This window comes from Salmo salar, chromosome 09, assembly GCF_965601325.2.
Source record: "Salmo salar chromosome 09, fSalSal1, whole genome shotgun sequence".
Lineage (NCBI taxonomy): Eukaryota > Metazoa > Chordata > Actinopteri > Salmoniformes > Salmonidae > Salmo > Salmo salar.
In genome coordinates this window covers 100,450,853-100,476,304 of record NC_138299.1, presented here as the reverse complement: position 1 = coordinate 100,476,304, position 25,452 = coordinate 100,450,853, and positions in this window count along the sequence as shown.

Genomic DNA, 25,452 nt, shown 5'->3' with positions numbered 1-25,452 from the left:
TAACATACAAATATATTATATTAGTGCTAGTCTGTCTCTTACATACAAAGATTAGTACAAGTGTGTATCTTACATACAAATGTATTATATTAGTACTAGTGTGTCTCTAACATCCAAATATATTATATTAGTACTAGTGTGTCTCTAACATCCAAACATATTATATTAGTACTAGTGTGTCTCCAACATACAAAGATTAGTTTCTAGTTTGTCTCTAACATACAAATATATTATATTAGTACTAGTGTGTCTCTGACATGCAAAGATTAGTACTAGTGTGTCTCTAACATCCAAATATATTATATTAGTACTAGTGTGTCTCTAACATACAAAGTATTATATTAGTACTAGTGTGTCTCTAACATCCAAATATATTATATTAGTACTAGTGTGTCTCTAACATACAAATATATTATATTAGTACTAGTGTGTCTCTAACATACAAAGATTAGTACTAGTGTGTCTTAACATAATAATTAGTACTAGTTTCTCAACATACAATATATTATAGTACTAGTGTCTCTAACATACAAGATTAGTACTAGTCTGTCTCTAACATACAAATATATTATATTAGTACTAGTGTGTCTCTAACATACAAATGTATTATATTAGTACTAGTGTGTCTCTAACATACAAATATATTATATTAGTACTAGTCTGTCTCTAACATACAAATATATTATATTAGTACTAGTATGTCTCTAACATACAAAGATTAGTACTAGTGTGTCTCTAACATACAAATATATTATATTAGTACTAGTGTGTCTCTAACATACAAATATATTATATTAGTACTAGTGTGTCTCTAACATACAAAGATATTATGTTAGTACTAGTCTGTCTCTAACATACAAATATATTATATTAGTACTAGTGTGTCTCTAACATACAAAGATTAGTACTAGTGTGTCTCTAACATACAAATATATTATATTAGTACTAGTGTGTCTCTAACATACAAATGTATTTATTAGTACTAGTGTGTCTCTAACATACAAATATATTATATTAGTACTAGTGTGTCTCTAACATACAAATATATTATATTAGTACTAGTGTGTCTCTAACATACATAGATTAGTACTAGTGTGTCTCTAACATACAAATATATTATATTAGTACTAGTGTGTTCTCTAACAGTACAAATATATTATATTAGTACTAGTGTGTTTCTAACGTACAAATATATTATATTAGTGCTAGTCTGTCACTAACATACAAATATATTATATTAGTACTAGTGTGTCTCTAACATACAAAGATTAGTACTAGTCTGTCTCTAACATACAAATATATTATATTAGTACTAGTGTGTCTCTGACATGCAAAGATTTGTACTACTGTGTCTCTAACATACAAATATATTATATTATTACAAGTCTGTCTCTAACATACAAATGTATTATATTAGTACTAGTCTGTCTCTAAGATACAATTATATTATATTAGTACTAGTCTGTCTCTAACATACAAATATATTATATTAGTGCTAGTCTGTCTCTTACATACACAGATTAGTACTAGTGTGTCTCTGACATGCAAAGATTAGTACTAGTGTGTCTCTAAAATCCAAATATATTATATTAGTACTAGTGTGTCTCTAACATACAAATGTATTATATTAGTACTAGTGTGTCTCTAACATCCAAATATATTATATTAGTACTAGTGTGTCTCTAACATCCAAACATATTATATTAGTACTAGTGTGTCTCCAACATACAAAGATTAGTTTCTAGTTTGTCTCTAACATACAAATATATTATATTAGTACTAGTGTGTCTCTGACATGCAAAGATTAGTACTAGTGTGTCTCTAACATCCAAATATATTATATTAGTACTGGTGTGTCTCTGAACATACAAAGTATATTAGTATTAGTGCTAGTGTGTCTCTAACATCCAAATATATTATATTAGTACTAGTGTGTCTCTAACATACAAATATATTGTATTAGTACTAGTGTGTCTCTAACATACAAAGATTATTACTAGTGTGTCTCTAACATACATAGATTAGTACTAGTGTGTCTCCAACATACAAATATATTATGTTAGTACTAGTGTCTCTAACATACAAAGATTAGTACTAGTCTGTCTCTAACATACAAATATATTATATTAGTACTATTCTGTCTCTAACATACAAATGTATTATATTAGTACTAGTCTGTCTGTAAGATACAAATATATTATATTAGTACTAGTCTCTCTCTAACATACACATATATTATACTTGTACTAGTATGTCTCTAACATACATAGATTAGTACTAGTGTGTCTCTAGCATACAAATATATTATATTAGTACTAGTGTGTTTCTAACGTACAAATATATTATATTAGTACTAGTGTGTCTCTACTATACAAAGATATTATGTTAGTACTAGTTTGTCTCTAACATACAAATATATTATATTAGTACTAGTGTGTCTCTGAAATGCAAAGATTAGTACTAGTGTGTCTCTAACATACAAATATATTATATTAGTACTAGTGTGTCGCTAACATACAAAGATTAGTACTAGTGTGTCTCTAACATCCAAATATATTATATTAGTACTAGTGTGTCTCTAACATACAAATATATTGTATTAGTACTAGTGTGTCTCTAACATACATAGATTAGTACTAGTGTGTCTCCAACACACAAATATATTATATTAGTACTAGTGTGTCTCTAACATAAAAATATATTATATTACTGCTAGTCTGTCTCTAACATACAAATATATTATATTAGTACTAGTGTGTTTCTAACGTACAAATATATTATATTAGTGCTAGTCTGTCACTAACATACAAATATATTATATTAGTACTAGTGTGTCTCTAACATACAAAGATTAGTACTAGTCTGTCTCTAACATACAAATATATTATATTAGTACTAGTGTGTCTCTGACATGCAAAGATTTGTACTAGTGTGACTCTAACATCCAAATATATTATATTAGCACTAGTGTGTCTCTAACATACAAAGACTAGTACTACTGTGTCTCTAACATACAAATATATTATATTATTACAAGTCTGTCTCTAACATACAAATGTATTATATTAGTACTAGTCTGTCTCTAAGATACAATTATATTATATTAGTACTAGTCTGTCTCTAACATACAAATATATTATATTAGTGCTAGTCTGTCTCTTACATACACAGATTAGTACTAGTGTGTCTCTAAAATCCAAATATATTATATTAGTACTAGTGTGTCTCTAACATACAAATGTATTATATTAGTACTAGTGTGTCTCTAACATCCAAATATATTATATTAGTAATAGTGTGTCTCTAACATCCAAACATATTATATTAGTACTAGTGTGTCTCCAACATACAAAGATTAGTTTCTAGTTTGTCTCTAACATACAAATATATTATATTAGTACTAGTGTGTCGCTAACATACAAAGATTAGTACAAGTGTGTCTCTAACATCCAAATATATTATATTAGTACTAGTGTGTCTCTGACATACAAAGATTAGTACTAGTGTGTCTCTAACATCCAAATATATTATATTAGTACTAGTGTGTCTCTAACATACAAATATATTGTATTAGTACTAGTGTGTCTCTGACATACAAAGATTAGTACTAGTGTGTCTCTAACATACATAGATTAGTACTAGTGTGTCTCCAACATACAAATATATTATGTTAGTACTAGTGTCTCTAACATACAAAGATTAGTACTAGTGTGTCTCTAACATACAAATATATTATATTAGTTCTAGTGTGTCTCTAATATACAAAGATATTATATTAGTACTAGTGTGTCTCTAAAATACGAAGATATTATGTTAGTACTAGTCTGTCTCTAACATACAAATATATTATATTAGTTCTAGTGTGTCTCTAATATACAAAGATATTATATTAGTACTAGTGTGTCTCTAAAATACGAAGATATTATGTTAATACTAGTCTGTCTCTAACATACAAATATATTATATTAGTACTATTCTGTCTCTAACATACAAATGTATTATATTAGTACTATTCTGTCTCTAACATACAAATGTATTATATTAGTACTAGTCTGTCTGTAAGATACAAATATATTATATTAGTACTAGTCTGTCTCTAACATACACATATATTATACTTTGTTCTAGTATGTCTCCAACATACATAGATTAGTACTATTGTGTCTCTAGCATACAAATATATTATATTAGTACTAGTGTGTCTCTAACGTACAAATATTTTATATTAGTACTAGTGTTTCTCCAACATACAAAGATTAGTACTAGTTTGTCTCTAACATAGAAATATATTATATTAGTACAAGTGTGTCTCTAACATACAAATATGTTATATTAGTGCTAGTCTGTCACTAACATACAAATATATTATATTAGTACTAGTGTGTTTCTAACGTACAAATATATTATATTAGTGCTAGTCTGTCACTAACATACAAATATATTATATTAGTGCTAGTGTGTCTCTAACATACAAAGATTAGTACTAGTCTGTCTCTAACATACAAATATATTATATTAGTACTAGTGTGTCTCTGACATGCAAAGATTAGTACTAGTGTGACTCTAACATCCAAATATATTATATTAGTACTAGTGTGTCTCTAACATACAAAGACTAGTACTACTGTGTCTCTAACATACAAATATATTATATTATTACAAGTCTGTCTCTAACATACAAATGTATTATATTAGTACTAGTCTGTCTCTAAGATACAATTATATTATATTAGTACTAGTCTGTCTCTAACATACAAATATATTATATTAGTGCTAGTCTGTCTCTTACATACACAGATTAGTACTAGTGTGTCTCTGACATGCAAAGATTAGTACTAGTGTGTCTCTAAAATCCAAATATATTATATTAGTACTAGTGTGTCTCTAACATACAAATGTATTATATTAGTACTAGTGTGTCTCTAACATCCAAATATATTATATTAGTACTAGTGTGTCTCTAACATCCAAACATATTATATTAGTACTAGTGTGTCTCCAACATACAAAGATTAGTTTCTAGTTTGTCTCTAACATACAAATATATTATATTAGTACTAGTGTGTCTCTGACATGCAACGATTAGTACTAGTGTGTCTCTAACATCCAAATATATTATATTAGTACTGGTGTGTCTCTAACATACAAATATATTATATTAGTACAAGTGTGTCGCTAACATACAAAGATTAGTACAAGTGTGTCTCTAACATCCAAATATATTATATTAGTACTAGTGTGTCTCTGACATACAAAGATTAGTACTAGTGTGTCTCTAACATCCAAATATATTATATTAGTACTAGTGTGTCTCTAACATACAAATATATTGTATTAGTACTAGTGTGTCTCTAACATACAAAGATTAGTACTAGTGTGTCTCTAACATACATAGATTAGTACTAGTGTGTCTCCAACATACAAATATATTATGTTAGTACTAGTGTCTCTAACATACAAAGATTAGTACTAGTGTGTCTCTAACATACAAATATATTATATTAGTTCTAGTGTGTCTCTAATATACAAAGATATTATATTAGTACTAGTGTGTCTCTAAAATACGAAGATATTATGTTAGTACTAGTCTGTCTCTAACATACAAATATATTATATTAGTACTATTCTGTCTCTAACATACAAATGTATTATATTAGTACTAGTCTGTCTGTAAGATACAAATATATTATATTAGTACTAGTCTCTCTCTAACATACACATATATTATACTTGTACTAGTATGTCTCTAACATACATAGATTAGTACTAGTGTGTCTCTAGCATACAAATATATTATATTAGTACTAGTGTGTTTCTAACGTACAAATATATTATATTAGTACTAGTGTGTCTCTAATATACAAAGATATTATGTTAGTACTAGTCTGTCTCTAACATACAAATATATTATATTAGTACTAGTGTGTCTCTGACATGCAAAGATTAGTACTAGTGTGTCTCTAACATCCAAATATATTATATTAGTACTGGTGTGTCTCTAACATACAAATATATTATATTAGTACTAGTGTGTCGCTAACATACAAAGATTAGTACAAGTGTGTCTCTAACATCCAAATATATTATATTAGTACTAGTGTGTCTCTGACATACAAAGATTAGTACTAGTGTGTCTCTAACATCCAAATATATTTTATTAGTACTAGTGTGTCTCTAACATACAAATATATTGTATTAGTACTAGTGTGTCTCTAACATACAAAGATTAGTACTAGTGTGTCTCTAACATACATAGATTAGTACTAGTGTGTCTCCAACATACAAATATATTATGTTAGTACTAGTGTCTCTAACATACAAAGATTAGTACTAGTGTGTCTCTAACATACAAATATATTATATTAGTTCTAGTGTGTCTCTAATATACAAAGATATTATATTAGTACTAGTGTGTCTCTAAAATACGAAGATATTATGTTAGTACTAGTCTGTCTCTAACATACAAATATATTATATTAGTACTATTCTGTCTCTAACATACAAATGTATTATATTAGTACTAGTCTGTCTGTAAGATACAAATATATTATATTAGTACTAGTCTCTCTCTAACATACACATATATTATACTTGTACTAGTATGTCTCTAACATACATAGATTAGTACTAGTGTGTCTCTAGCATACAAATATATTACATTAGTACTAGTGTGTTTCTAACGTACAAATATATTATATTAGTACTAGTGTGTCTCTAATATACAAAGATATTATGTTAGTACTAGTCTGTCTCTAACATACAAATATATTATATTAGTACTAGTGTGTCTCTGACATGCAAAGATTAGTACTATTGTGTCTCTAACATCCAAATATATTATATTAGTACTGGTGTGTCTCTAACATACAAATATATTATATTAGTACTAGTGTGTCGCTAACATACAAAGATTAGTACAAGTGTGTCTCTAACATCCAAATATATTATATTAGTACTAGTGTGTCTCTGACATACAAAGATTAGTACTAGTGTGTCTCTAACATCCAAATTTATTATATTAGTACTAGTGTGTCTCTAACATACAAATATATTGTATTAGTACTAGTGTGTCTCTAACATACAAAGACTAGTACTACTGTGTCTCTAACATAGAAATATATTATATTATTACAAGTCTGTCTCTAACATACAAATGTATTATATTAGTACTAGTCTGTCTCTAAGATACAATTATATTATATTAGTACTAGTCTGTCTCTAACATACAAATATATTATATTAGTGCTAGTCTGTCTCTTACATACAAAGATTAGTACTAGTGTGTCTCTGACATGCAAAGATTAGTACTAGTGTGTCTCTAACATCCAAATATATTATATTAGTACTAGTGTGTCTCTTACATACAAATGTATTATATTAGTACTAGTGTGTCTCTAACATCCAAATATATTATATTAGTACTAGTGTGTCTCTAACATCCAAATATATTATATTAGTACTAGTGTGTCTCCAACATACAAAGATTAGTTTGTAGTTTGTCTCTAACATACAAATATATTATATTAGTACTAGTGTGTCTCTGACATGCAAAGATTAGTACTAGTGTGTCTCTAACATCCAAATATATTATATTAGTACTGGTGTGTCTCTAACATACAAATATATTATATTAGTACTAGTGTGTCTCTAACATAAAAATATATTATATTACTGCTAGTCTGTCTCTAACATACAAATATATTATATTAGTACTAGTGTGTTTCTAACGTACAAATATATTATATTAGTGCTAGTCTGTCACTAACATACAAATATATTATATTAGTACTAGTGTGTCTCTAACATACAAAGATTAGTACTAGTCTGTCTCTAACATACAAATATATTATATTAGTACTAGTGTGTCTCTGACATGCAAAGATTTGTACTAGTGTGACTCTAACATCCAAATATATTATATTAGCACTAGTGTGTCTCTAACATACAAAGACTAGTACTACTGTGTCTCTAACATACAAATATATTATATTATTACAAGTCTGTCTCTAACATACAAATGTATTATATTAGTACTAGTCTGTCTCTAAGATACAATTATATTATATTAGTACTAGTCTGTCTCTAACATACAAATATATTATATTAGTGCTAGTCTGTCTCTTACATACACAGATTAGTACTAGTGTGTCTCTGACATGCAAAGATTAGTACTAGTGTGTCTCTAAAATCCAAATATATTATATTAGTACTAGTGTGTCTCTAACATACAAATGTATTATATTAGTACTAGTGTGTCTCTAACATCCAAATATATTATATTAGTAATAGTGTGTCTCTAACATCCAAACATATTATATTAGTACTAGTGTGTCTCCAACATACAAAGATTAGTTTCTAGTTTGTCTCTAACATACAAATATATTATATTAGTACTAGTGTGTCTCTGACATGCAAAGATTAGTACTAGTGTGTCTCTAACATCCAAATATATTATATTAGTACTGGTGTGTCTCTAACATACAAATATATTATATTAGTACTAGTGTGTCGCTAACATACAAAGATTAGTACAAGTGTGTCTCTAACATCCAAATATATTATATTAGTACTAGTGTGTCTCTGACATACAAAGATTAGTACTAGTGTGTCTCTAACATCCAAATATATTATATTAGTACTAGTGTGTCTCTAACATACAAATATATTGTATTAGTACTAGTGTGTCTCTAACATACAAAGATTAGTACTAGTGTGTCTCTAACATACATAGATTAGTACTAGTGTGTCTCCAACATACAAATATATTATGTTAGTACTAGTGTCTCTAACATACAAAGATTAGTACTAGTGTGTCTCTAACATACAAATATATTATATTAGTTCTAGTGTGTCTCTAATATACAAAGATATTATATTAGTACTAGTGTGTCTCTAAAATACGAAGATATTATGTTAGTACTAGTCTGTCTCTAACATACAAATATATTATATTAGTTCTAGTGTGTCTCTAATATACAAAGATATTATATTAGTACTAGTGTGTCTCTAAAATACGAAGATATTATGTTAGTACTAGTCTGTCTCTAACATACAAATATATTATATTAGTACTATTCTGTCTCTAACATACAAATGTATTATATTAGTACTATTCTGTCTCTAACATACAAATGTATTATATTAGTACTAGTCTGTCTGTAAGATACAAATATATTATATTAGTACTAGTCTGTCTCTAACATACACATATATTATACTTTGTTCTAGTATGTCTCCAACATACATAGATTAGTACTATTGTGTCTCTAGCATACAAATATATTATATTAGTACTAGTGTGTCTCTAACGTACAAATATTTTATATTAGTACTAGTGTTTCTCCAACATACAAAGATTAGTACTAGTTTGTCTCTAACATAGAAATATATTATATTAGTACAAGTGTGTCTCTAACATACAAATATGTTATATTAGTGCTAGTCTGTCACTAACATACAAATATATTATATTAGTACTAGTGTGTTTCTAACGTACAAATATATTATATTAGTGCTAGTCTGTCACTAACATACAAATATATTATATTAGTGCTAGTGTGTCTCTAACATACAAAGATTAGTACTAGTCTGTCTCTAACATACAAATATATTATATTAGTACTAGTGTGTCTCTGACATGCAAAGATTAGTACTAGTGTGACTCTAACATCCAAATATATTATATTAGTACTAGTGTGTCTCTAACATACAAAGACTAGTACTACTGTGTCTCTAACATACAAATATATTATATTAGTACAAGTCTGTCTCTAACATACAAATGTATTATATTAGTACTAGTCTGTCTCTAAGATACAATTATATTATATTAGTACTAGTCTGTCTCTAACATACAAATATATTATATTAGTGCTAGTCTGTCTCTTACATACACAGATTAGTACTAGTGTGTCTCTGACATGCAAAGATTAGTACTAGTGTGTCTCTAACATCCAAATATATTATATTAGTACTAGTGTGTCTCTAACATACAAATGTATTATATTAGTACTAGTGTGTCTCTAACATCCAAATATATTATATTAGTACTAGTGTGTCTCTAACATCCAAACATATTATATTAGTACTAGTGTGTCTCCAACATACAAAGATTAGTTTCTAGTTTGTCTCTAACATACAAATATATTATATTAGTACTAGTGTGTCTCTGACATGCAACGATTAGTACTAGTGTGTCTCTAACATCCAAATATATTATATTAGTACTGGTGTGTCTCTAACATACAAATATATTATATTAGTACTAGTGTGTCTCTAACATACAAAGATTAGTACTAGTGTGTCTCTAACATACAAATATATTATATTAGTTCTAGTGTGTCTCTAATATACAAAGATATTATATTAGTACTAGTGTGTCTCTAAAATACGAAGATATTATGTTAGTACTAGTCTGTCTCTAACATACAAATATATTATATTAGTACTAGTGTGTCTCTGACATACAAAGATTAGTACTAGTGTGTCTCTAACATCCAAATATATTATATTTGTACTAATGTGTCTCTAACATCCAAATATATTATATTAGTACTAGTGTGTCTCTATCATCCAAATATATTATATTAGTACTAGTGTGTCTCTAACATACAAATATATTATATTAGTTCTAGTGTGTCTCTAATATACAAAGATATTATATTAGTACTAGTGTGTCTCTAAAATACGAAGATATTATGTTAGTACTAGTCTGTCTCTAACATACAAATATATTATATTAGTACTAGTGTGTCTCTGACATACAAAGATTAGTACTAGTGTGTCTCTAACATCCAAATATATTATATTTGTACTAATGTGTCTCTAACATCCAAATATATTATATTAGTACTAGTGTGTCTCTATCATCCAAATATATTATATTAGTACTAGTGTGTCTCTAACATACAAATATATTGTATTAGTACTAGTGTGTCTCTAACATACAAAGATTAGTACTAGTGTGTCTCTAACATACATAGATTAGTACTAGTGTGTCTCCAACATACAAATATATTATATTAGTACTAGTGTCTCTAACATACAAAGATTAGTACTAGTGTGTCTCTAACATACAAATATATTATATTAGTTCTAGTGTGTCTCTAATATACAAAGATATTATATTAGTACTAGTGTGTCTCTAAAATACGAAGATATTATGTTAGTACTAGTCTGTCTCTAACATACAAATATATTATATTAGTACTAGTGTGTCTCTAACATACCAAGATTAGTACTACTGTGTCTCTAACATACAAATATATTATATTAGTACTATTCTGTCTCTAACATACAAATGTATTATATTAGTACTAGTCTGTCTGTAAGATACAAATATATTATATTAGTACTAGTCTCTCTCTAACATACTGTAACGGCTGTCTTCAGGAAAGGACCAAAATGCAGCAGAGTTAGTATTCATCCTTCAATTTAATTGGAAAGAACACTATACAAAACAAAAACAAGGAAACTGACAGCCAATAGTCCTGTCAGGTGCAACCACACTAAACAAGAAACAATTACCCACAAAACCCAAAGGAAAAACATGCTCCTTATGTGTGACTCCCAATCAGCAGCAACGAGCTTCAGCTGTGCCTGATTGGGAGCCACACACATGGCCCAAAACAAAGAAATACCAAAACATAGAAAAAGGAACATAGAACGCCCACCCAATGTAACACCCTGGCCTAACCAAAATAAAGAACAAAAAACCCCTCTCTATGGCCAGGGCGTTACAGTACCCCCCCCCAAAGGTGCGGACTCCGGCCGCAAAACCTGACTCTGAAGGGGAGGGTCCGGGTGGGCCTTCTTACGGCGGCGGCTCAGGTGCGGGACGTGGCCTCTGCTCCACCCTTGACGTCGCCCTCTTATGTGGCGCACCTGGCCGCGCCGAATGTCTGGTGGGCGACGCTGACTGCGCCCGGCTGGCGACCGGCGATGGTTGCGCCCGGCTGGCGGGCGACCCTGGTTGCGCCCGGCTGGCGGGCGGCGATGGCTGCGCCCGGCTGGCGGGCGACCCTGGCTGCGCCCGGCTGGCGGGCGACCCTGGCGGCGCCCGGCTGGCGGGCGACCCTGGCGGCGCCCGGCTGGCGGGCGACCCTGGCGGCTCCGACGGCACTGACCCAGGATTCACCAGGCTGGGGAGACATGATGGATGCCTGGCCCTGGGCACAGGCACAGGACTCACCAGGCTGGGGAGACAGGACAGAGGCCTGGCCCTAGGCGTAGGCATTGGACTCACCGGGCTGGCGGGCGTCCCTGGCCACTCTGGCAGTTCAGGGCAGTCTGGCCACTCTGGCAGTTCAGGGCAGTCTGGCCACTCCGGCAGTTCAGGGCAGTCTGGCCACTCCGGCAGTTCAGGGCAGTCTGGCCACTCCGGCAGTTCAGCGCAGTCTGGCCACTCCGGCAGTTCAGCGCAGTCTGGCCACTCCGGCAGTTCAGCGCAGTCTGGCCACTCCGGCAGTTCAGCGCAGTCTGGCCACTCCGGCAGTTCAGCGCAGTCTGGCCACTCCGGCAGTTCAGCGCAGTCTGGCCACTCCGGCAGTTCAGCGCAGTCTGGCCACTCCGGCAGTTCAGCGCAGTCTGACCTCTCTGGCGACTGTTGACTGGCGGGCAGCTCTGACGACTGTTGACTGGCGGGCAGCTCTGACGACTGTTGACTGGCGGGCAGCTCTGACGACTGTTGACTGGCGGGCAGCTCTGACGACTGTTGACTGGCGGGCAGCTCTGGACAGGTGAGACCCACTGGAGGCCTAGTCCTGGGAGGTGGCACAGGACGGACCAGGATGGGGAGACCCACTGGAGGCCTGGTCCGAGGAGGAGGCACAGGATAAACCGGGCTGTGGGGGAGCACTGGAGTTCTGGTACGGACACTCTTTACCCATACTCCAGGCTGAATGCCCACTTTGGCCCGGCACGGGCGGAGAGCAGGCATTGGGCGAACTGGACCCTCCCAGCGCTCTGGAGACACAGTGCGCAACGCCGGCGCAGGATAACCTGGACCGAGGAGGCGCACTGGAGAACAGACGCGCTGAGCTGGCACCATCCACCCTGGCTCGATGCCTGCACTCGCATGGCACTTGCGGGGGGCTGGTATGTAGCGCACCGGGCTTTGAACGCGCACTGGGGACACCGTGCGCTCCACAGCATAACACGGTGTCTTACCAGTACCACGCTGCTTCCGGTAAGCACGGGGAGTTGGCTTAGGTCTACCACCTGACTCCGCCAATCTCCCCGTGTGCCCCCCCCAAAAAAAAATTGTGGGGCTGCCTCCCGTGTCCGTTGCGCTCCCTTGCCTCGTACCAGCGCCTCTCAGCTCTCGCTGCCTCGATCTCCCACTGCGGGCGGCGATACTCCCCAGCTTGAGCCCATGGTTCACCTTCGTCCAGTAATTCCTCCCATCTCCAGGAATCCTGAACGATCCTCTCCATCTTCTCCAAAGTCCATGAGTCCTTCTCCTGGTGCCTCTCCTTCCTCTGCTGCTTGGTCCTTTTTCGGTGGGTAATTCTGTAACGGCTGTCTTCAGGAAAGGACCAAAATGCAGCAGAGTTAGTATTCATCCTTCAATTTAATTGGAAAGAACACTATACAAAACAAAAACAAGGAACCTGACAGCCAATAGTCCTGTCAGGTGCAACCACACTAAACAAGAAACAATTACCCACAAAACCCAAAGGAAAAACATGCTCCTTATGTGTGACTCCCAATCAGCAGCAACGAGCTTCAGCTGTGCCTGATTGGGAGCCACACACATGGCCCAAAACAAAGAAATACCAAAACATAGAAAAAGGAACATAGAACGCCCACCCAATGTAACACCCTGGCCTAACCAAAATAAAGAACAAAAAACCCCTCTCTATGGCCAGGGCGTTACACATACACATATATTATACTTGTACTAGTATGTCTCTAACATACATAGATTAGTACTAGTGTGTCTCTAGCATACAAATATATTATATTAGTACTAGTGTGTCTCTAACGTACAAATATATTATATTAGTACTAGTGTTTCTCCAACATACAAAGATTAGTACTAGTTTGTCTCTAACATAGAAATATATTATATTAGTACAAGTGTGTCTCTAACATACAAATATATTATATTAGTGCTAGTCTGTCACTAACATACAAATATATTATATTAGTACTAGTGTGTCTCTAACATACAACGATTAGTACCAGTCTGTCTCTAACATACAAATATATTATATTAGTACTAGTGTGTCTCTGACATGCAAAGATTAGTACTAGTGTGTCTCTAACATTCAAATATATTATATTAGTACTAGTGTGTCTCTAACATACAAATGTATTATATTAGTACTAGTGTGTCTCTAACATACAAAGACTAGTACTACTGTGTCTCTAACATACAAATATATTATATTAGTACTATCTGTCTCTAACATGCAAATGTATTATATTAGTACTAGTCTGTCTCTAAGATACAATTATATTATATTAGTGCTAGTCTGTCTCTTACATACAAAGATTAGTACTAGTGTGTCTCTAACATACAAATATATTCTATTAGTACTAGTGTGTCTCTGACATGCAAAGATTAGGACTAGTGTGTCTCTAACATCCGAATATATTATATTAGTACTAGTGTGTCTCTAACATACAAAGATTAGTACTAGTGTGTCTCTAACATCCAAATATATTATATTAGTACTAGTGTGCCTCTAAGATACAAATATATTATATTAGTACTAGTGTGTCTCTAAGATACAAATATATTATATTAGTACTTGTGTGTCTCTAACATACAAATATATTATATTAGTACTAGTGTGTCTCTATCATACAACTATGTTATATTAGCACTTGTGTGTCTCTAACATACAAAGTTATTATATTAGTACTAGTCTGTCTCTAACATACAAATATGTTATATCAGTACTAGTCTGTCTCTAACATACAAATGTGTTATATTAGTACTAGTCTGTCTCTAACACACAAATATATTGTATTAGTACTAGTGTGTCTCTAACATACAATGATATTATATTAGTTGCTCAATATGAATTCCTTTGGTGTACGTATTTGTGTGTTTCCCCAATGGCATCCTATTCACTACATAGGCCTTATAGTCTCTGGTCGAAAATAGTACACTATATAGGGCCCATAGGGCTCTGGTCTAAAGTAGTACACTATATAGGGCCCTATAGGCTCTGGTCTAAAGTAGTACACTATATAGGGCCCAATAGGCTCTGGTCTAAAGTAGTACACTATATAGGGCCCATAGGGCTCTGGTCTAAAGTAGTGCACTATATCAGGCCCTATAGGCTCTGGTCTAAAGTAGTGCACTATATAGGGAGTAGTGTGCCATTTGGGAGATAGACTGAATAATGAAGAATGAAATGTTGTTTTTAATATTCATTTGAACCATTTTTAGGTTTCAGTGGGTAAACCCAAAACACTGACTATGTCTTCACTCAGGATCTGACTAGACTTAGACAGAGAAAGCATTTCTAAAAACCCAATAGGGGCTGAATTAAATATACCCATTCCCATTCATGTAGACATTTCACATTTTATGTAGCGCTGAAGTCTTTAAAACTGTGTCTTTAACTTGAAGTAATGCAGTTGGTGGAAGAAAGAGACCCTTTGGCTACTTCATCCATGGGAGATGTAACCAGTGAAGGGCAAGGAGTGATTCTGCATTTTAAATAGGGTTTGATAATGGGCATACCATCCCAACTCACAGTGTTAAATGACTCCTTACTCATATGAAGGACAGGCCTTTTATTCATTCCAAACTGGAATAGTGAGAAGAACCATTCTAACCTTCCAACTGTCTCCCATAGAACACGGAACAAAGGGGATATTCTGTCACGAGTTCTGTGACATTCTATGGTGTTCTGAATTCTAAAGGGGAATGCCCAGTGTGTTTTTGGGTATGCAGGCAGGCAGCAGCTAGCTGCTAACTTTGTTCTTTTGAACACAAAGACCTATTTCATGCACAGCTCTTTAAAGCTAATGGGGTTGAATATGTGGTCAAGTCAGACATATTGTTACTGGAATGTTCAAAGCTCTTTGTCCTTGACAATGACAGACGTTGTGATGAGACTGGGTTTTATGTTACTGGTTTCATGAGGACTGAAATGTTAAGGCATAGAACACACACACACACACACACACACACACACACACACACACACACACACACACACACACACACACACACACACACACACACACACACACACACACACACACACACACACACACACAGACACACAGTTGAAGTCGGAAGTTTACATACATCTTAGCCAAATACATTTAAACTCAGTTTTTCACAATTCCTGACATTTAGTCCTAGTAAAAATTCCCTGTCTTAGGTCAGTTAGGATCACCACTTTATTTTAAGAATGTAAAATGCCAGAATGTAAAATGCCAGAATAATAGTAGAGGGAATGATTTATTTCAGCTTTTATTTCTTTCATCACATTCCCAGTGGGTCAGAAGTTTACATACACTCAATTGGTATTTGGTAGCATTGCCTTTAAATTGTTTAACTTGGGTCTAACGTTTCGGGTAGCCTTCCACAAGCTTCCCACAATAAGTTGGGTGAATTTTGGCCCATTCCTCCTGACAGAGCTTGTGTAACTGAGTCAGGTTTGTAGGCCTCCTTGCTCACACACGCTTTTTCAGTTCTGCTCACAAATGTTCTGTAAGATTGAGGTCAGGACTTTATGATGGCCACTTTGTTGTCCTTAAGCCATTTTGCCACACCTTTAGAAGTATGCTTGGGGTCATTGTCCATTTGGAAGACCCATTTGCGACCAAGCTTTAACTTCCTGACTGATGTCTTTAGAGGTTGCTTCAATATATTCACATAATTTTCTTTCCTCATGATGCCATCTATTTTGTGAAGTGTACCCATCCCTCCTGCAGCAAAGCACCCCCACAACATGATGCTGCCACCCCCGTGCTTCACGGTTGGGATGGTGTTCTTCGGCTTGCAAGCCTCCCCCCTTTTCCTCCAAACATAACGATGGTCATTATTGCCAAACAGTTGTATTTTTGTTCAATCAGACTAGAGAACTTTTCTCCAAAAAAGTACGATCTTTGTCCCCATGTGCAGTCTGGCTTTTTTTATGGTGGTTTTGGAGCAGTGGCTTCTTCCTTGTGAGTGGCCTTTCAGGTTACATCGATATAGGACTCGTTTTACTGTGGATATAGATACTTTTGTACCTGTTTCCTCCAGCATCTTCACAAGGTCCTTTGCTGTTGTTCTGGGATTGATTTGCACTTTTCGCACCAAAGTACGTTAATCTCTAGGAGACAGAACGCGTCTCCTTCCTGAGCGGAATGACGGCTGCGTGGTCCCATGGTGTATATAATTGTGTACTATTGTTTGTACAGATGAACGTGGTACCTTCAGGCGTTTGGAAATTGTTCCCAAGGATGAACCAGACTTTTTCTGAGGTCTTGGCTGATTTCTTTTGATTTTCCCATGATGTCAAGCAAAGAGGCACTTCATTTTATGGTAGACCTTGAAATACATCCACAGGTACACCTCCAGTTGACTCAAATAATGTGAATTAGCCTATCAGAAGCTTCTAAAGTCATAATATAATTTTCTAGAATTTTCCAAGCTGTTTAAAGGCACAGTCAACTTAGTGTATGGAAACTTCTGACCCACCGGAATTGTGATACTGTAACAGGGGTGGTCTAAAGGAGACCAAGGCGCAGCGTGTATAGTGCTCATTCTTTTCTTTAATGAAAAAAACACTTCAACAAAAACAACAAAACGATCGACAACAGTTCCGTAAGGTACACTTGACAAAATGGAAAACAACTACCCACACATGAAAAACAGGCTGCCTAAGTATGGCTTCCAATCAGAGACAACGATAGACAGCTGCCTCTGATTGGAAACCATACCTGGCCAAAACATAGAAAACAAAAACCTAGAAATAGAAATCTAGAAAACCCATAATGAAACAGAAAACCAACCCCCCCCCCCCCGTCACACCCTGACCACTCTACTATGGAAAATGACCTCTTACAAGGGTCAAACACAAAGGGAGGGCAGGGAGGGTGACAAAAGTCTATGGCGGCTCATGTGCTACACCCAGAACCTTCCTCTCCCTCCAATCCTCCAGCAACGGAGGTGGCTCTGGCTCAGGGCGTGACCCCCGTTCCGCCCGCAGATCCCTCCGCTTCTGTAACACTGGCCTGTGGATCATTATCAGAGGAATCGGACTGTAGATCATTACCGGAAGCTCTGTGCTGCAGACCACCGCTGGAGGTTCTGACCTACAGGCCGCCGCTGGAGGATCTGGGCTGCAGACCGCTGCTGGAGGCTCCGGGCTGCAGACCGCCGCTGGAGGCTCCGGGCTGCAGACCGCCGCTGGAGGCTCCGGGCTGCAGACCGCCGCTGGAGACTCCGGACTGAAGAGCGTCGCTGGAGGCTCTGACCTGAGGAGTGTCGCTGGAGGCTCCGGACAGAAAAGCATCGCCGGAGGCTCCGGACTTGGAGGCGTCATAATAGGTTCCGGACTAGTGACCGCTGCTGAAGGCTCCGGGCTGCAGACCGCCGCTGGAGGCTCCGGGCTGCAGACCGCCGCTGGAGGCTCCGGGCTGCAGACCGCCGCTGGAGGCTCCGGGCTGCAGACCGCCGCTGGAGGCTCCGGGCTGAAGAGCATCGCTGGAGGCTCCGGGCTGAAGAGCGTCTCTGGAGGCTCCGGGCTGAAGAGCGTCTCTGGAGGCTCCGGACTGAAGAGCGTCTCTGGAGGCTCCGGGCTGAAGAGCGTCTCTGGAGGCTCCGGACTGAAGAGCGTCGCTGGAGGCTCCGGACTGAAGAGCGTCGCTAGAGGCTCTGAACTGAGGAGTGTCGCTGGAGGCTCCGGACAGAAAAGCATCGCCGGAGGCTCCGGACTTGGAGGCGTCATAATAGGTTCCGGACTAGTGACCGCTGCTGAAGGCTCCGGGCTGCAGACCGCCGCTGGAGGCTCCGGGCTGCAGACCGCCGCTGGAGCCTCCGGACTGAAGAGCGTCGCTGGAGGCTCCGGACTGAAGAGCGTCGCTGGAGGCTCCGGACTGAAGAGCGTCTCTGGAGGCTCTGGGCTGAAGAGCGTCTCTGGAGGCTCCGGACTGAAGAGCGTCGCTGGAGGCTCCGGACTGAAGAGCGTCGCTGGAGGCTCTGAACTGAGGAGTGTCGCTGGAGGCTCCGGACAGAAAAGCATCGCCGGAGGCTCCGGACTTGGAGGCGTCATAATAGGTTCCGGACTAGTGACCGCTGCTGAAGGCTCCGGGCTGCAGACCGCCGCTGGAGGCTCCGGGCTGCAGACTGCCACTGGAGGCTCCGGGCTGAAGAGCGTCGTTGGAGGCTCCGGACTGAAGAGCGTCGCTGCAGGCTCCGGGCTGAAGAGCGTCGCTGGAGGCTCCGGACTGAAGAGCGTCGCTGGAGGCTCCGGACTGAAGAGCGTCGCTGGAGGCTCCGGGCTGAAGAGTGTCGCTGGAGGCTCCGGGCTGCAGACCGCCGCTGGAGGCTCCGGGCTGAAGAGCGTCGCTGCAGGCTCCGGGCTGAAGAGCGTCGCTGGAGGCTCCGGGCTGAAGAGCGTCGCTGGAGGCTCCGGACTAAAGAGCGTCGCTGGAGGCTCCGGAATGAAGAGCGTCGCTGGAGGCTCCGGGCTGAAGAGCGTCGCTGGAGGCTCCGGGCTGAAGAGCGTCGCTGGAGGCTCCGGGCTGAAGAGCGTCTCTGGAGGCTCCGGACTGAAGAGCGTCTCTGGAGGCTCCGGGCTGAAGAGCGTCTCTTGTGGCTCCGGACTGAAGAGCGTCGCTGGAGGCTCCGGACTGAAGAGCGTCGCTGGAGGCTCCGGACTGAAGAGCGTCGCTGGAGGCTCTGAACTGAGGAGTGTCGCTGGAGGCTCCGGACAGAAAAGCATCGCCGGAGGCTCCGGACTTGGAGGCGTCATAATAGGTTCCGGACTAGCGACTGTTGCTGCTGGCTCCATGCCATGGATCGTCTCTACAGGTTCCGCGCCAAGGCGGGCCATGGATTATTCCTACAGGCTTCGTGCCAGGGTTTATCCCTACAGGCTCCGTACCATGTATAATCCCTCCAGGCTTTTTGCCAATGATTATATCTTCAGGTTCCGCGCCATGAATTACCTCTTCAGGCTTCGTGCCATGGAATATACCTACAGGCTCCGGGCCATGGATCATCACTAGAGGCTTAGTGCCATGGATCATCTCTACAGGCGTCGGACCATCGATTATCACTGGAGGCTTTGTACGTGGAGCAGGAACCGGTCTCACCAGACTGGGGAGACGCACTGAGGACCGAGTGCTCAAAGCAGGCACCGGCCGTACTGGGTTATGGATGCGCACTGGAGGGAGCGTGCGAAGAACAGGCACAGGACATACTGGATTATGGAGGCACGCTGGAGGGAGAGCGCGAGGAGCAGGCAGAGGACGTACTGTGCTATGGAGGCGCACTGGAGAGAGAGTGCGAGAGGCAGGCACATGCTTACCACAAAAAGCACGTGTGCCCGTGTGCCCCCGCAAAGGTTTTGGGGGGGGCTGCCTCTCGTTTTTCCCAGGTAGGCTCCGATATCTATCGATTACCTGGCCCCAAGTCCAGTTCCTCCTCTCCATCCACTCCGTATGTGACCAGGTGTCCATTTCTGCCCAGGCTGCCTAAGTATGGCTTCCAATCAGAGACAACGATAGACAACTGCCTCTGATTGGAAACCACACCTGGCCAAAACATAGAAAACAAAAACCTAGACATAGAAATCTAGAAAACCCACAATGAAACAGAAAACCAAAAAACCACCCAAAACAACCCCCTGTCATGCCCTGACCACTCTACTATGGATATTACCTCTTACAAGGGTCAGGACGTGACAGATACAGTGGAGTGGTTGAAAAACGAGTTTTAATGACTCCAACCTAAGTGTATGTTAACATCCGACTTCAACTGTACATACAAACTCACACACACAGAGCAGGGTGTACTGCTGTGCTCCACACTTCACCGGCCCCTCCTCTCTGGTTGCCTGTCTCAAATGGCATCCTATTTCCTTTAGTGTAGCTTTGACCAGGACCCTAAAGGGCAGGAGGGAGCCATTTGGGATGCACACCCAGTCAGTGGTAGAATGGCTCTGTGCTCAAAGATAAAGGATAGCGTTACGTTACACAGAAATTAGTCTGACATCGTGCTTCAGTCTTCTACAATGGGAGTCAGCTGTAATTAGTCTGACAGAGGGCTTCAGTCCTCTACAATGGGAGTCATCTGTAATTAGTCTGACAGGCTGCTTCAGTCCTCTACAATGGGAGTCATCTGAAATTAGTCTGACAGAGTGCTTCAGTCCTCTACAATGGGAGTCATCTGTAATTAGTCTGACAGAGGGCTTCAGTCCTCTACAATGGGAGTCATCTGTAATTAGTCTGACAGAGTGCTTCAGTCCTCTACAATGGTAGTCAGCTGTAATTAGTCTGACAGAGTGCTTCAGTCCTCTACAATGGGAGTCATCTGTAATTAGTCTGACAGAGTGCTTGAGTCCTCTACAATGGGAGTCATCTGTAATTAGTCTGACAGAGCGCTTCAGTCCTCTACAATGGGAGTCATCTGTAATTAGTCTGACAGAGTGCTTCAGTCCTCTACAATGGTAGTCAGCTGTAATTAGTCTGACAGAGTGCTTCAGTCCTCTACAATGGGAGTCAGCTGTAATCTTCTCTACTGGCATTATGAGGGACTGTGCCGTTTTCTTTCTCACGACTTTGTTCAAAAACTTCCAAAAGGACTATTTTGAGGTAAAAGATGAGCTGTTTGTCGTTGTTGTGGAGCACCAGTCCTTTCCTTTGTTTGCTGAAGTGTGAAGACCCACCTGAACTCTATGTTTGCTGAAGTGTGAAGACCCACCTGAACTCTTTGTTTGAAAGGGATTTTTCCCCAAAATCCTTGTAAAGTAATAGCCTATTGTATGAATTGTTGATTGTTCAATTCAGTTCCAGACAGTTTTTAACTTGGAAAATAAGAGTGAGGAGTTGTAAGAAGTGTTATATTTCTGTGGGGATATTCTGACCGTTTCAAGGACATTTCAGTAAAATGTTCATATTCATACATGGCGCCCAGATATCAGTCACTATTTCCCTATAGGTGTTAGGTCCCTCTACATTTCCGCTAATTTCTAGATTTTAGACCCGTTTAAAGAGCAGTTTCTCAGACCATGAGGTATAGCCATTACAACTTCCAATGGAGAAGGAAGAAGAACAGCTGATATGAATGAAACGGCCCCTCTTCTCTTCTCTGCTTTAGCGTACTATTTCGGAGTATAGAGTAGAGTAGAGTAGTTCTCTGTACTCATGAACAGAAATAGAATGCAGACCTATATTTCTGTTCATCACATAAATGATAGTATGTTATAATGTCTACAGTGAGGGAAATAAGTATTTGACCCCCTCTCAATCAGAAAGATTTCTGGCTCCCAGGTGTCTTTTATACAGGTAACGAGCTGAGATTAGGAGCACACTCTTAAAGGGAGTGCTCCTAATCTCAGTTTGTTACCTGTATAAAAGACACCTGTCCACAGAAGCAATCAATCAATCAGATTCCAAACTCTCCACCATGGCCAAGACCAAAGAGCTCTCCAAGGATGTCAGGGACAAGATTGTCGACCTACACAAGGCTGGAATGGGCTACAAGACCATCGCCAAGCAGCTTGGTGAGAAGGTGACAACAGTTGGTGCGATTATTTGTAAATGGAAGAAAGACAAAAGAACTGTCAATCTCCCTCGGCCTGGGGCTCCATGCAAGATCTCACCTCGTGGAGTTGCAATGATCATGAGAACGGTGAGGAATCAGGCCAGAACTACACGGGAGGATCTTGTCAATGATCTCAAGGCAGCTGGGACCATAGTCACCAAGAAAACAATTGGTAACACACTACGCCGTGAAGGACTGAAATCCTGCAGCGCCCGTAAGGTCCCCCTGCTCAAGAAGGCACATATACATGCCCGTCTGAAGTTTGCCAATGAACAGCTGAATGATTCAGAGGACAACTGGGTGAAAGTGTTGGGGTCAGATGAGACCAAAATGGAGCTCTTTGGCATCAACTCAACTCGCCGTGTTTGGAGGAGGAGGAATGCTGCCTATGACCCCAAGAACACCATCCCCACCTTCAAACATGGAGGTGGAAAAATTAAGCTTTGGGGGTGTTTTTCTGCTAAGGGGACAGGACAACTTCACTGCATCCAAGGGACGATGGACGGGGCCATGTACCGTCAAATCTTGGGTGAGAACCTCCTTCCCTCAGCCAGGGCATTGAAAATGTGTCGTGGATGGGTATTCCAGCATGACAATGACCCAAAACACACGGCCAAGGCAACAAAGGAGTGGCTCAAGGAGAAGCACATTAAGGTCCTGGAGTGGCCTAGCCAGTCTCCAGACCTTAATCCCATAGAAAATCTGTGGAGGGAGCTGAAGGTTCGAGTTGCCAAACGTCAGCCTCGAACCTTAATGACTTGGAGAAGATCTGCAAAGAGGAGTGGGACAAAATCCCTCCTGAGATGTGTGCAAACCTGGTGGCCAACTACAAGAAACGTCTGACCTCTGTGATTGCCAACAAGGGTTTTGAATGTTTGCACATTTATAAAAATAAAAATATGGAAATATCATATTTACTGGGTGTATTCAAACCCTTTACTCAGTACTTTGTTGAAGCAGCTTTTGCAGCGATTACAGCCTTGAATCTTCTTTGGTATGACGCTACAAGCTTGGCACACCTGTATTTTGGGGAGTTTCTCCCATTCTTCTCTGCAGATCCTCTCAAGCTCTGTCAGGTTGGATGGGGAGCGTTGCTGCACAGCTATTTACAGGTCTCTCCAGAGATGTTCGATTGGGTTCAAGTCCGGGCTCTGGCTGGGCCACTCAAGGACATTCAGTGACTTGTCCCGATCCACTCTTGTGTTATATTGGCTGTGTGCCTCCAGACGTGACGCTTGGCATTCAGGCCAAAGAGTTCAATCTTTGTTTCATCAAACCAGAGAATCTTGTTTCTCATGGTCTGAGAGTATTTAGGTGCCTTTTGGAAAACTCCAAGAGGGATGTCACGTACCTTTAACTGAGGAGTGGCTTCCGTCTGGACACTCTACCAAATAGGCCTGATTGGTGGAGTGCTGTAGAGATGGTTGTCCTTCTGGAAGGTTCTCCTATTTTCACAGAGGAACTCTAGAGCTCTGTCAGAGTAAGCATTGGGTTCTTGGTCACCTTCCTGACCAATGTTCTTCTCCACCGATTGCTCAGTTTGTCCTTGTGGCCAGCTCTAAGAAGAGTCTTGGTGGTTCCAAACTTCTTCCATTTAAGAATGATGCAGTCCACTGTGTTCTTTGGGACCTTCAAGGCTGTAGAAATGTTTTGGTACACTTCCCCTGTGATGGGTGCGTGCTGGTGGCAGGGAAGTCAGGTGCAGGAGAACGAACAAGGAGAGGGACCGACTTCGGCGGAAGTCATGACATCCACAGATCTGTGCCTTGACACAATCCTGTCTCGGAGCTCTACGGACAATTCCTTCAACCTCATGGCGTCGTTTTTTCTCTGACATGCCCTGTCAACTTTCACTCTTTATATAGACAGGTGTGTGCCTTTCCAAATCATGTCCAGTCAATTGAATTTACCACAGGTGGACTCCAATCAAGTTGTAGAAACATCTCAAGGATGATAAATGTAAACAGGATCCACATGAGCTCAATTTAGAGTCTCATAGCAACGGGTCTTAATACTTATGTAAATAAAGTATTTCTGTTTTAATTTTTTTTACACATTTGCTAAAATGTCTAAAAACCTGTTTTCGCTTCATCATTATGGGGTATTGTGATGTCATTATGGGGTATTGTTATGTCATTATGGGAAATTGTGATGTCATTATGGGATATTGTGTGTAGATTGCTGAGGAAAATGTTTTATTTAATCCATTTCAGAATAAGGCTGTAACGTAACAAAATGTGTAAAAAGTCAAAGGGGTCTGAATAGTTTCCGAAGGCACTGCAATATCAACTACAATACATACTACAACATCTACTATAACAATTCAGAAGAGACAATCTGACATTAAATTATATATTCACTTCTCTTTGTTCTGTGACCTAACTCCTATTGGATGTTTCTGATGGAGTAGTCATTCGTTCATTTGTAGCAACAAATCAATTACATGCATTATCAAATGAAAGAGCAGATATCTCCAAACTCTCACGAGAGAGTGAAGTTATGAAATATTTAGTCCCTGAATTATTGAGAGGCAGCGGAGCAGAGAGAGGAGAGCAGCCACTCGATGTGTTAAAGGAAGAGCTCCAAGGGACAGGATGGGAACGGGAACGAGAGGAGCCCAAACTGACAAGACACATTCCCCCAGCCCAATTCTCTTTGATGTGCTGTTGTAGACTCAAACTGCCACATGCACGAGCACACACACACACACACACACACACACA